Raw genomic sequence first — 15,557 nt, forward strand, 5'->3', positions numbered from 1 at the left:
AATCAAGTCACACTTGACAACATTCATGAAAATGAATAAGGAATGTGCTCATGATGCAAAGTACATAACTCCCACTCACCTGCCAATCCGGCACAACCCTGATACGCCTCCAAAAATCTACAGCAGGCAGTGGAAAACTTCTTCCTCTTGTTTCCTAGCTTCTTAACCAACTGTGACATGCATTTACAATACATTTAGTCTTGTATCAAGGGCCATAATCTACGTGCCAATTATAATATAGGAAACTTTAATTGATTCAACTCCCCCATTTCCTAAATCTTTTCTTTTCTTTCTCTTTTTCTTTTTCTATTAATTAACTCATCATTTATGTATACTAGGAATTCCCTTGCATAAGTACAAGGTTTCTCTTAGCTTAATCTAGGCTTAATACCCTATTATGGCATGAAATTCCTTATTTTCCCACCCGGATGAACAGTAATCCGGACCGACAGCCGGTTACTTCATATCGGGTTTGATCCACTTTCCAAACTCTAAATTTTATGAAATTTTTACCTAACATTCTACACTTATAGGGAATTCCAGAATGGTAACATGCATTACCATCGGAGGCCGATTGACCCCCAAAATAATTCACCGAAGTTGAAACTTCGACACAGTTTTTCCGTAGTGCCAGAAAAACTTGTCGAAATCCAATTTTTCCTCTTTTAACCACCTCTACAACACTTATCCGACCCCTCTAGACTATATCCACCCTTTGTATAGCCTAATTTCATCAAAAGACTAGGTAGGGATGGGTATTTACCTTTTTCTCTTCGGAAAATCGAGGTCTTTGTATAGAGGGGAAGGAGATCTATGCTTTTTTCTTCAGTTGGCAGCGCAACCGAGGCTCCCCTCCACCTCGAATCCCCTTCCTCTTTCTTCTCTTTCTTCTTCTTCTTCTTCTCTCTCTTTTTTTTTCTTCTTTCCTTCCACGCCTGAGACGTCCCTCTCCTCTCTGTTTCACGTCTGAGCCACCAAACCCTCCTATTAAGTCACATTACACACCAAAAATACCCATTTTTCTCCTAACACTTCAACATATCTACTGTTATACCATTATCTTTTGATTTCTTCCAATTTTACCCCTTATATCAATTTTAAAGGACTATTCTATCCCTTTTTATAAATTTTTTTTTTTTGGGTTATTACATCCTCCCCCCTATATAAAATTCGTCCTCGAATTTAAAAGAGTAAATTACCTAATTACTCAAAGAGGTGAGGGTATTTGCTCTTCATACTTTGCTCCGACTCCCAAGTGCATTCTTCAACATTGTGCCGGTGCCATTGGACCTTCACCATACATATTTCCTTATTTCTCAGCTTCCTGATCTGAGTATCAAGGATAGCTACAGGAAGCTCTTCATAAGAAAGATCTTCCTCTACTGTAACTTCCTGCACTAACAGTACATGGGATGGATCTGGCACATACTTCCGGAGCATAGATATATGAAACACTGGATGCACATGGCTGAGGTTTGGAGGTAGTGCTAATCTGTAAGATACATTGCCAACCTTGTCTAGTATCTCAAAGGGGCCAATGTATTGGGGACTAAGCTTGCCTCTCTTTCCAAACCTCATTACCCCTTTCATAGGAGAGATTTTTAGGAACACATGATCTCCCGTGCCAAACTGCACATCTCTCCTTCTGACATCTGCGTAGCTCTTCTGCCTACTAAACACTGTCCTCAACCTTTGCTGTATCACTTATACCTTTTCTGATGTCTCTCCGATCAAATCTGGTCCTTCTAGGTGTTTCTCTCCAATCTCAGACCAGCATAAGGAAGATCTACATTTCCTCCCATAAAGTGCCTCATAGGGTGCCATACTAATAAGGGACTGATAACTGTTATTATATGCAAACTCCACTAAAAGTAAGTATCTGTCCTAGCTACCTCTGAAATCCAGTATACACATTCTGAGCATATCCTCGAGGGTCTGAATGGTCCTCTCCAATTGCCCATCTGTTTGAGGGTGAAATGCTGTACTAAAATCAAGCTGAGTTCCTAATGCCTCATGGAGTTTCTGCCAAAATCTAGAGGTAAACTGTGAACCACTATCTGATATAATAGAAACTGGCACTCAATGCAGAGATACTATTTTATTCACATATATTTCAGCATACTAAGCTACTGAATATGTGGTTTTCACTAGTAGGAAGTGGGCTGATTTTGTCAATCTATCTACAATCACCCAGATGGAATCATATCCTTTCTGTGTTCTGGGCAGCCCAACCACAAAATCCATAGTTATCTTTTCTCATTTTCACTCGGGCAAAGGTAACTCTTGTAACAGTCCTGTTGGCTTCTGATGTTCAAATTTCACTTGCTGACAAGTCAAACAAGAAGCCACATATTTGGCCACATCCCTTTTTAATCCGTTCCACCAATATATGCTTTTGATATCATGATACATCTTGGTGGAACCAGGATGAATGCTATAGGGGGTGTTGTGTGCTTCATGCAAAATCCTCTGTCTCAGATCTCCCACATTCGGCACCCATAGCCTACTGCCTGCCACACATCAATGTCCCATCTACAATCTGAAACCTTTCTGACTATCCTGATTGCACTTCTCTTTTCAGTTTCATAAGGATTGGATCTAAATCCTGTGAAACCTTGATTTCATCTATCAACCTCAGTTTCACCTGAAACTGTGCAATCAAAGGACGAACCTCTGATACCTCAAAAGATAGTCCCTGACCAAATAAATCCGTCAGATCTCTGACTATCTCTCTCCTCTGGCCAGAGATGTGAGATAAACTGTCCATTGATTTCCGGCTCAATGCATCTGCTACAACATTAGCCTTGCCCGGATGATACAGGATTTGGCAGTCATAATCCTTCAACAGCTCTATCCATCTCCTCTGTCTGAGATTCAAATCTCTTTGCTACTGAATGTACTGGAGGCTTTTATGATCAGTATATATTTCACATTTCTCACCATATAAATAATGCCTCCATATCTTTAATGCAAATATGACAGCAGTCATTTCCAAGTCATGAGTGGGATAGTTTACTTCATGCTTTCTCAGCTGTCTGGATGCATATGCAATGACCTTGCCATTCTGCATCAACACACATCCTAATCCCACTCTAGAAGCATCACAGTAAACTACAAACCCGCCTGTATCTGTGGGTAGAGTCAAAACTGGAGCTGATGTGAGGCAATCCTTCAGCTTCTGGAAGCTCTATTCACAAGAATCTGTCCAAGTGAACTTAACCTGCTTCCGAGTCAGCTTTGTCAATGGGGCAGCTATTTTTGAGAACTCCTTTACAAACTTCCTATAGTACCCAACCAGACCTAGAAAACTTCTGATTTCTGTTACATTTGCAGATCTCGGCCAATCCATAACTGCCTCAATCTTCTTGGGATCCACCCTGATTCCTTCCTTACATATTATGTGTCCCAAGAATCCAACTTCTTGTAGCCAGAACTCACATTTGGTGAGTTTGGCATACAATTCATGTTCTCTTAAGGTTTGTAGTGCAATCCTCAAATGATCTTCATGATCAGCCTGACTCTTAAAATATATGAGGATATCATCTATAAAGACTATCACAAATCTGTCAAGATAGGGTTTAAAGACCCTATTCATCAAATCCATAAATGCTGCTGGGGCATTTGTCAGCCCAAATGGAAGCACTAAAAACTCATAGTGCCCATATCTCGTTCTGAATGCAGTCTTCAATATATCTTCCTTTCTGATTTTTAACTGATGATACCCAAACTGCAGATCAATCTTCGAGAAGTACTCAGCCCCCTGTAATTGATCAAATAGGTCATCTATCCTGGGGAGTGGGTATCTATTTTTGATGGTCACTTTATTCAGCTGTCTATAATCTATACACAATCTCAGTGACCCATCCTTCTTCTTCACAAATAGAACTAGGGCACCCCATGGTGATGTACTAGGCCTAACAAACCCCTTGTCTAGCAGATCTTGCAACTGCACCTTCAACTCCCTCAGCTCTGTAGGTGCCATACGATAGGAAGCAATCGATATAGGATTTGTACCAGGAAGAAGTTCAATACTGAACTCAATTTCTCTATCAGGTGGCAATCCTGGTAATTCCCCTGGGAATACATCGGGATACTTCCTAACAACTGGGATCTGCTATAGATCCACAGACTCTACCTGGGTGTCCATCATATAAGATAGATAGCCTTGACACCCCTTTTTCAGCAGCCTCTTTGCTTTCGCTGCAGACACCAAATTCATGGGGATCGCACTCCTGTCCCCTTGATATGTGAATTCATCCCCATCTAAGGATTTGAAGATAACACTCTTTTCTTGGCAGTTAATGGTGGCACGATTGCCTGATAACCAATCCATGCCCAGTATGACATCAAAGTCTAACACTGCCAACTCAATCAAATCGACTGGGAGTGTCTTATCTTCTACCTCTACCACACAGGTAGGATACACATATCTTGCTTCTATACTATCCCCTACAGGTGTGCTAATAACTAAGGAAATATGCATCAATATCTTATCCTTAGCTAACTTTTTAGCAAAATAAGGGGACACAAATGAATGGGTAGCTCCACAATCAAACAACACTCTAAATTTAATCTTATCAATGAGGAGCATACCTGTCACAGCTGCATTCGATGCATGTGCCTCCTGTGGATTTACCGTGAACACCCTTCCTTGCCCTCTGCCTGCTGGAGCTGATGGCTGAGATGGTCCAGCACTCTGCTGTGATGCTGGTATCTGACCTCTACCTCGGCCTACAAGCCTCCTACTACTAGGCCTGTCCATCTGCACGGAAGGGTAGGATGCTGAAGGCACAAACTGCGGGGTGACACCCAGAGGGCATTCTTTAGCAAAATGACCCGGCTGTCCACATCTGTAGCACACTCTCTGGCCCATTCTGCATATGCCAGGGTGCTGTCTCCCATATGTATTACACACTGGCCATGACTGAAGCCTTAGTTCAGTCCTGGTCATAGCAACCGGAGGACGAGGTGCTGATGATAGAGAAGCATTCTGTGACTGACCTCTTCTCCTCCACTTTCTCTTACGTGAGGTAGGTGGAGCTGAGCGTACAGACTGCTCCGTCGGGCCCTCCGGGAGACTTGCTCCCTCAGATCTACCTCTGCTGCTTTGCCCTTTCCCCATACTCATTTTCCTCTATTCTCTTTCAGCTCTTTCCTCTTTGTTTCTGGTCTCCCACTGTTTTGCTTTATCAATCAGCCTAGACAAGGTGGGGACCTCTACTGCCAGTACTGCATTATAAAGCGGGGAAATCAAGCCCCGCTTGAATCTTTCTATCCTGGCAGCTTCAGTGGGGATGATGTAAGGAGCATACTTCCTCAATCTAGTGAACTCACGAGCGTAATCAAATACGCTCATTCCGGGCTTTTGCTTCAGCCTCTCAAACTGAAGAGCCCGATTCTGCCTCTCAGCCGGAGACAAAAACTCATCAATCACTACTTTCCTGAACTCTTTCCAGGTTGGAGAATTCCTACTGTACAATCTGTCCTCCACTTGTCTCTGGTACCAGTCCCAGGCATCTTCTTTCATAGTGAGCCCTACAAGCTCTATTGCCCTTGCATCAGAACAGGGCAGTCTCCGTATCATCTTTTCAGTCTCCTTCAGGAATCTCTGAGAATCTTCACCTTTTTCCCCCTTAAACTCTGGAGTTTTGAGTCTCAGAAAGTCCTGTACAGTAATCCCCTCATCATCCAGAGCCCGCCTGGCCAAACTCCTCGGCACAGGTGCAAGAGGTGGGATGGATGTTACTGACGGGGTAGGAGGCTTCCCTCGAACAATTTGCTCCCTCAGAGCTTGATTCTCCGCCAGTAACTGTTCCATCAATGCATCTCTACTTCCCATCTCTCCTTATCATCAACCCTCCGTCTATCAACAGAAGGAGATTTTTCTCTTTGGGGCTCGACATGTGCGGAACCTGCATCCAATGCTATATCTGGCTCCATTCTCCTTCCAGAACGAGCAGGTCCTCTCCTTGGAGGTATTCTTTATATGTTTCTAAAAAAAATAAACGAGAGAAGGCAGTCGTTACATATTGAGCCATAATATATTTTACTGAATTGTAAATGACTCATAAAATAACATATAGAAAAATTCTATCCTCTATAGTATAATCCTATACTTAATCTTGACTCACCCTATTGCTCTGACAGGACTATTCTTAAACCTTTGCTCTGATACCACTTCTTTGTCATGACCCCCGCCCTGTTTCCGGCGGGCCGCCGCGACGGTCCTAGGGTGCGGGTAGGCATAAGGTCACCAGCCACCACGTAGAACCCTACTACCTATCAATCATCAATAAATTCTGAAAAGTTTTGGCATGATGCATGCACAAAATGATCACCTTTCCTATGGTGACCTGTCGGGATTATCTCAATACATACAACAACACTACCTGTCAGAGTAGCAATCACATAATCTGTCACATAATGAACCTGGACAATATATATCAATACATCATCACAGGCATATAACTCATCTGTATAAAAATCTGATTCCCATTCCATCCATTGTCAAACCCATATCCACAACAAGATCTATGACTGTAACCATACACTATATATGACAGAAGGTTTATAATACACCAAAATGTATAAACCTCTATATACATTATACTATACTATGGAGCGGCACAGCTAGCAGGCAACCACTAATCCTGCTCCTCTCTATACAATACCTGCCCTGCAATCAAAAACATCAAATTGGGAAGTGAGTATATAAATACTCAGTGAGTGGAGTAGAGAGTACTATGCATATGAGACAGAATATAATCATGGCTCGAGATGAAATCTCAAGATCAATAACAAGATGAACATGAACTCAACATAGAGAATATGGAGTAAATCATCAATATCACCACAATCACAATCAACTCATCTGGAGCATATATGGAATAATCAAGTAATCATATATGCTACTCATGAATATGCTCGACAGATCATAATGCTGGAACATACAAATCGGGTGTCAATATGCTGAAACATTGATATATAGCTATCGGGAGGTGGGTCTTACACCCCAGGCGAACCACAACAACTTCCTACTACCATATGCATGCATAGATTATGACACCACACCAATATGTAAATCAGGATGTTAATATGCAAAGTCATCACTGGACAGCTGTCGGGAGGTGGGTCTTACGCCCCAGGCGAACCACAACAACTCCCTACTGTCACATGCATATGCAGGATAAGACACCACACTGATCATGTAAATGCTGGCCAGTATCCAGAACAGAAATCCATAAAAACATCTCACATCTATATACTAAACGGCACCTTGCGGAAAGCCATACTGCACCTCGCGGGACTTACTATGCCCGGCGGCAAGCAGAATATAAGTCGTAGGACCGGCCGATCCTACACCTAGGGCCGTGTCCCCCCTAGGAAGGGACTTGGTTCCGCCCACCCAGAAGGCTACTATGTGCACACAGGCCGATGTCTAACCCGATCGACTATAGATGTCCTGTAGATACTGCGAAGCCATGCATAAATGCCATAATGCACCCTCCCAATACTCTACTAAAAAGGAGCATAATCAAGACTACCACTCACTCGGCCACGACCCAATCATAACTAACATCAGGGTTTGGAGTGAGGAATCATGGGAGTGCAATGCAACTCAATATACCATGAGAAGGGCTCTACAAGTCTTTGAAATAGAGGAAATAAAATCAATTTACAAAAGAAGTCATTTCACAATTCGGAATCAATTTAACTACTCATAAAGGAGTATAATCAAGACTACCACTCATAAATCCTTGAAATAGAGGAAATGAAATCAATTTACAAAAGAAATCATTTCACAATTCGGAATTAATTTAATTACTCATCTACCCTTCGTAATTCCTCTCAATGTTCCCTCAAATGCATGTACAGAATAATCAAGCATGGAGAACAAAATATAGAGGAATCTACCACAACAATTAATCAATAAGCTCAGGTGGAATCAAGTCACACTTGGCAACATTCATGAAAATGAATAAGGAATGTGCTCATGATGCAAAGTACATAACTCCCACTCACCTGCCAATCCGGCACAGCCCTGATATGTCTCCAAAAATCTACAGCAGGCAGTGGAGAACTTTTTCCTCTTGATCCCTAGCTTCTTGCCCAACTGTGACATGCATTTACAATACATTTAGTCTTGTATCAAGGGCCATAATCTACGTGCCAATTATAATATAAGGAACTTTAATTGATTCAACTCCCCCGTTCCCTAAATCTTTTTTTTTCTTTCTCTTTTTCTTTTTCTATTAATTAACTCATCGTTTATGTGTACTAGGAATTCCCTTGCATGAGTACAAGGTCTCCCTTAGCTTAATCTAGGCTTAATACCCTATTAAGGCATGAAATTCCTTATTTTTCCACCCGGATGAACAGTAATCTGGACCGACAGCCGGTTACTTCATCTCGGGTTTGATCCACTTTCCAAATTCTAAATTTTCTGAAATTTTTACCTAACATTCTACACTCATAGAGAATTCCAGAATGGTAACATGCATCACCACCGGAGGCCGATTGACCCCAAAATAATTCACCGAAGTTGGAACTTCGACACAGTTTTTCCGTAGTGCCGGAAAAACTTGTCGAAATCCAATTCTTCCTCTTTTAACCACCTCTACAACCCTTATCCAACCCCTCTAGACTATATCCACCCTTTGTATTGCCTAATTTCATCAAAAGACTAGGTAGAGATGGGTATTTACCTTTTTCTCTTCGGAAAATCGAGGTGTTTGTGTAGAGGGGAAGGAGATCTTCGCTTTTTCCTTCAGTTGGCAGCGCAACCGGGGCTCCCCTCCACCTCGAATCCTCTTCCTCTTTCTTCTCTTTCTTCTTCTTCTTCTCTCTCTCTTTTTTTTCTTCTTTCCTTCCACGCTTGAGACCTCCCTCTCCTCTCTGTTTCACGTCTGAGCCACCAAACCCTCCTAATTAAGTCACATCACACATCAAAAATTTTCATTTTGCCCCTAACACTTCAACATATCTACTGTTATGCCATTATCTTTTGATTTCTTCCAATTTTACCCCTTATATCAATTTTAAAGGACTATTCTATCCCTTTTTATTAAAAAAAAAAAATTGGGGTTATTAAAATATAGCTTCTTAGAAGCATTCAAGTTAACCTGCATCAATAAACAAAATAATATAAAGAAAGTGAATACCTTTGAATAGGCATAGGAGGTCTTGATGACTTTCTTAACTACTGCATGGATTTGGCACATTCTCCTCATTTTCAGAAACATCCAGCTAATGCCCAATTGAACCTGTGCTTTTTTCATGATCAACAACATCATCATCATAAGTACAAGAATCATCACCTTGCACATGCCGAGGAGGAATGCATGGATTAGTAACTTGAAGCTCAATTATGAGTTTTTCTTCCTTTCAGTCTTCACCCTTGCTTTCTTGAAACATCGCATCTTCACAAAAGATAGTATCTTGGCTCCTTACAGTGTTTTAGGCCAGCAGGTCCCAAAGCCTATAGCCTCTATCATCACCAACATACCCAAGGAACGCACACCTCCTTGACTTTGCATCAAGCTTAGCTCTGTTCTCTTATGGGATTTGAATATAACCTTCACATCCAAAAACTCTCAAGTGGTCATAGGAGATGTTCTTGCCACTCCATAAAGTTTCTAGAATGTCACCATCCAATGTAACACTAGGTGAACTACTAATCAAATAGATAGCTATATTGTTGCTTTAGCCTGAAATGCCTTTAGAAGACTTGATCGAGACAACATGCTTCACATGCTCAATAATAGTTTTGTTCATTCTTTCAATCATACCATTCTGTTATGCCTTGTGACGAACCATCGTTACCCTATCAATAGCATTTTTTGCACAAAATTTATGAAAAATAAGGGAGCAAAATTCTCCACCATTGTCAGTTTGCAAGCTTTCGATAAGTCTTTCAGACTCCTTTCAACATGGGCTTTGAAATTCTTAAAGATATCAAGAACCTGATCCCTAGATGCCAAGGGATAAATCCAACACTTTCTAGAATAATCATCTAAATATAACAAAATATAATGCATCACCAAGAGACTATGTTAATAGGGTTACAAATATTAGAATAGACCAATTCTAATGCCTTGCTTTTTCTATGAGATTCATTTCTTTTAAAGTTAACCCTACGTTGCTTTCCCATGATGTAGTGCACAAAGAAATCAAGAAATGAATGCTCAAAAGTAGGAATGAGGTTTAGATCTTGTAATACCTTCATACTGCGCGCGTTAAGATGACACAACTGACTGTAGCCAAACATGAATATCACAATGCTCACTAATTGTTGCCACCATGTCATTCTTTTAGTGCTGTACCATGGAGTGTATATAGACTCCCATGACCCTATCAAAATTATAAAGCATCTCCTTGATATCTTCCATGACCCCTTTCCAAATGTGACTAGAAATATGAAATGATCCAATTGCCCAGCCGAAATTAAATTCGTGGTAATCTCTAGAACATACTTCATATTAGTTGGCGTATTTGCTTTCCTGTCCCTTTGCTTTATGACAATATCACTATGTTCATGGTTTTACAAGCACAATTATTTCCATGATAGACAGACACTGCCAACATCTCCATAAGTAGAGAAACATGACATATCCAAGCATATATGAAATGAAGTATCTGAATCCAATACTAGAGTGTTTGCATTAGATAAACCTATGCATGCAACGCTAAAGTGACTCCATCATCACCATCGGATTTGGTGCTAGCTCGCCATCACCATCTTTTGTTCTTTTGCTTATTCTTCCAAGCATAACACTCCTTCTTTGTGCGACCAATCTTTTTGCAATGCCAACAAGTGCTCTTTCTTTTTTGTGACTTGACCTTCCCTTGCTTTGAAATTTCCCTCTACCACTAGAGGATGGATCTCTTCTTAGTGACTTTTCGCTATCTCCAATAGCAAGTGCTCAAATTGATACATTGGACATTTGTGTGAAAGCTTGTCTAGTTCCTCATTTAACAATGAAGTAACAATATCATTCAACTTGAGCTTTTTCCAATTATATTAGTCATAGTAGAAACAAGGATATCCCAACTTGAAGGTAAAGAATCCAAGAGAAACAAGCATAGGACTTCTTCATTAAGATTAATCTAGAAAGTTTTCAATTGAGCCATAATAGAATTGAAGTTATTCACATGCTTTTGGATTATGATGGCTTGATTTTCATGAGAAATAGCTTCTTCACAGTATGCACTTGTTCACACCACAAGGTCACTTGAGTGAGTTCTCTAAAGGTTCTCAAAGCTTGGATTCCATCTTGCATCGATAAACATCAAACAATATAAATGTGAGATCCATAGTCTGATAGCCGCCATGCATTTTTAGTTAAGACTCGTTCCTTCTTTGTTTGGCATATCCAAGGGCTTAGCATCTAAGTACAAATCAACAAAGCTTTGATACCAGTTGTTATGTTACAAAAGGATGAAACTTGGTTTCAAATGGAAATGATGCCAGGTTTTAAGAATAGAAAAACTAATGCGCAATATAACATGCACTAGTTTGTTTAGGCCTTTCGACAAGTACTTGGTGGGTATTCACTCAAATGCATATGTAACAATCAAACCTGCGATCACCATAGATGGGCAATACAACAAAAACAAATAGCAAGCAATAGAAAAACACACAATCATAAGAGGACACCAAATTTATGCGGTTTAATCAAACCCAAGATCTACATCTATAGGAGGATGCAAAGGCAGTTACACTATCAACAAATGGAGTTTACAAAATACAAATTAGACATCACCTCAAATAGGATATAGGGGATGAATACAACTCTTTATTTGCTCTCTAACATTGGACCCTCAAATATGCAAGATTTTCTCATTGTAGAAAGCCTCCAAAAGTTCCAAGAGAATCTTTCAAGAAGTGCTTCCCTATTTCTTGACCTCTCCCCTTTTTTTTCTCTCTTATTCCACATACTCACTCATCTAACCTAAACCAACTCCTTGTATGTGAGTAACCAGCAAGATAAATATCAACTCTTGAATCATGTAATGGTAGACCATTCAAGCATAAGAAATGACCTCATTTTCCTTCATGATCAATGAGTTGATATCCTCCTTTATCATAGACTTGTTCTATGATATGTTGTCCTTCATACTTGGGCTCAAGTTTGCCTTTAGTGCAACTGCTGATGATGATGGGTCTTCTAATCACCAAGACTGCATCTCCAGGCTTGAAGACTCTTTCCTTGACCAGCTTGTTATAAGTACCAAATATTCTCTTTCGAGAGCTTCAAGTTGTTGCAGCCAAAGTTGAACTTTCTCATATTTGGTTAATCAGCAATGAGTTGCTATTTGTCAAGATGGAAGCTTGACTTTTGAAGGAAGAATGGCTTCTCCTCCACAAATTAAAGAATATGGAGTCATATCAGTTGGAATGCGGAAGGTGGTGCAATATGCCCATAATGCTTTGTACATCTTCTGGTGCCAATCCCTCTTATGCCATTTGATAGACCTTTACAAAATATTGCTAAGTATTTTATTAAATGCCTTAGCAAACCTATTTGCTTGAGCTTAATAGATGGAAGAACATTTCTTTCCACTTATGACTTATATTTAGAGATGAACTCATAAAGTTTGTGAGACTTGAAGGCTATGTCATAGTCCAATATAACTTGATTTAGCATGCCAAACTAGTGGACAATATTGTGCTCCAAGAATCTAATCACATCCTTTGCTCAAACATCACAAAGTGGAATAGCTTGTGCCCATAATAAAAAATAATCAGTAGCAACAAGGATGAAACAATGGCCCTGTGATTCATGCCCCCTCCTGCAAATGGCTGAGCGGGCACTGTTGGATGAAGCAGTGCCGGCGGTTAATGAATAAAATTCTCATTTATTTGGCATTCATGACACTTCTTGGTATAGTTCATGCAATCAAGAATCATATAGGTCAATAATACCCCATGATTTTTGAGACAGTGAGCCATTTAGGTCCTGACTGATAACCTAAAGTGCATTTCATCCATGGTGTGCTGAGCTTCTTGCTTTGGTAAGCAATGTAGCCACATCTAGTCATATGATCTTCTATATAATGTATCATTTAAAAAAGATACCAGGTAAGTTTCTTTATAACTCTGCATGCTGCGAAGCATCTTCAAGATATATATATATATATATATATATATCATGTTCAGAATAATTTATAACTTGGAGTCTCCAATCTTTGATTTGATTTCATTATCATTATCTGATTTAGCTTGAGCATTCTTTACCATCACACCCCCAAATCGAGATCATGAGCCGCGGGTCGTGGCAACCGCTGCATACTGAAACTCGCATGCAAGCCATCTCATCATGATGTCATAATCAGACAGCAAAAATAATTTAAATAATAACATTTAAATTCTAAGTAAATGATAAAATTAAAAGTCTTACAAAACCAATAATATTTTAAAATCTTGCATCAACTCTAAAACAAAATTTTATCTAAATAAAGATGTCAGAATTTTATCTCTTATCGCTCTCCCATGATAAATCCTTGAGGCGAGCTAATTCTTCATATCTGTAAAAATAGTAAGAAATCGTATAATGAGCTAAATAACCCAGTAAGCAATAACACTTTAACTAAATAAATCAGATAATAAATAAAATAATTATTTACAAAAAATAAGCATATGAATTTCAACAATTTAAAACTAAATTCAGATATGCAGCATCATCAAAACATTCCGTGAGCCAAATTTATTTTTTTTCAAAATCCAAATATCGTTCATAAATCAATTTCTTTTAAATATTAAATTCAACTCGACAGCCCAAAACTATGATCACATTAAAGTATTACTGCATAACCCCTAATAGCAGGGTATCAAAATGCCAACATACAATCCCACTAGCAAGGTATCAAAGTGCCAATGTACAATCCCCACTGGCAGAGTATCAAAGTGCCAATGTACAATCCCACTAGTAGAATTTCGAAGTACCTAAGTACAACCCCTACTAGCGAGGTATCGAAGTACCAACATACAACCCTAACTGGCAGGGGTATCAAAGTGCCAACGTACAATCCCTATTAGCAGGCTATCGAAGTACTAACATACAATTCCCATTGGCAGGCTATCGAAGTACCAACGCACAATCCCCATTAGCGGGATATCGAAGTACCAACGTACAACCCCCACTAACAGAGTTTCAAAACATAGTTTGGCTGTGAGTCCAAATCTGTTTCAATTCAAAACTCTTTTTTTTTAAAATATGTTTAGTGTTCCAAATTGTAAGATGCGATTTCGAAACCAATCAAATGTAATCCATATCAAAACCAATACGTTCAACCAAGAATCATACAATATTCTAGAAAAAAGACATATAATAATAAAACACCATGCATCAAATTCATAAATCAAAAATAATTTGATTTAGAAAATATTTATAATTTACCGATAAATCTAGAAAAAGGGTTGCATTACTTATCTTGCAAATGCAAACCAACTAATAGATTCAATTAATTCCGAAAATTCTTCTCAGAGCCTAATATTCCAAACTTATAATTTTCATTAAAATTTCATTATAATTATTTTAAAAATAAAAATTCTAAATTCCAACATCCTCACATTTACAATATTTGCTTCAGTTGCAACTGATAACAATGTCTAACACTAGTGTCAACACAAAACCTTTGCTCCACTTGTATCTATGCTATTTCTCCATGTGAAAGAACCAATTTAGCTGCTAACTCAACCAATTCATCGGCATATAAATTTCCTTTTCGGGGAACATGGCTAATCTTGATAATGGCAAATTTCTGGGTTAAAGATAGGTAGGGCACTAGTTTTGGCTTTCTGATATCATATATGCCTTGGAGCTATGGCATGGCTAGTTGTAAATCTTTGAAGATGATAGGTATTTATCTCTGAGGCCACATAATAAACACAGCCCCTGGTCTAGCTCTTCTCTTGTTTGGGCAATCCTTTATCATAGCTCTTCTCTGAGGCCATAGTCAAAGTACATCCTGCCATCATTAACAAGTGGGGAATCATTAGGAAGGGGATGAACTGCCAAAAGATCTGCAAAGGCATGACCTTTGATTTCCTTTTGAAAAACATAAGCAGTTGATAACATACCTAACTGGAGCAAAAATAACTGCCAAGCAGTGCTTTTCAATAGCTTGTTGAAGGTTGGATTAGAATTCTTTATCTCTCTTCTTTAGAATAGCCCAATTATAATGATCCAATGTTCCAAATGCCCGTGATATTAAACCGGATCACTTCTCGCTAGCATTCTTTTTTTATTAATTTTTTTTATTTTTTTGGGATACTAAGGGTACTCGTTTGGTTCCGAGCAGAGAGAAGGAAGAAAGTTTGGTCAACAAAAAAATTTTTTTTTTTATAATAGTTTTCAAAAAAATCTTATTTTATTAAAATAAAATTTTAATTTTTTTTCAAAAAAATTAATTTTTTTTTCAAAAATATTTTTGATATTTTTTTATTAAAAGTATAATAGGTATTGTACATTTTTTTTAAAAAAATAAGTGTTTGTTAAATGTAAGTCATTCGGTAATATATTATTTTTTATGATTAACTAAATATATAAAAATTA

The sequence above is a fragment of the Phoenix dactylifera genome, chromosome 3 (assembly GCF_051530095.1).
Source record: "Phoenix dactylifera cultivar Ajwa chromosome 3, Ajwa_hap1_PhDact_Kaust_v1.1, whole genome shotgun sequence".
Taxonomy (NCBI): Eukaryota; Viridiplantae; Streptophyta; class Magnoliopsida; order Arecales; family Arecaceae; genus Phoenix; species Phoenix dactylifera.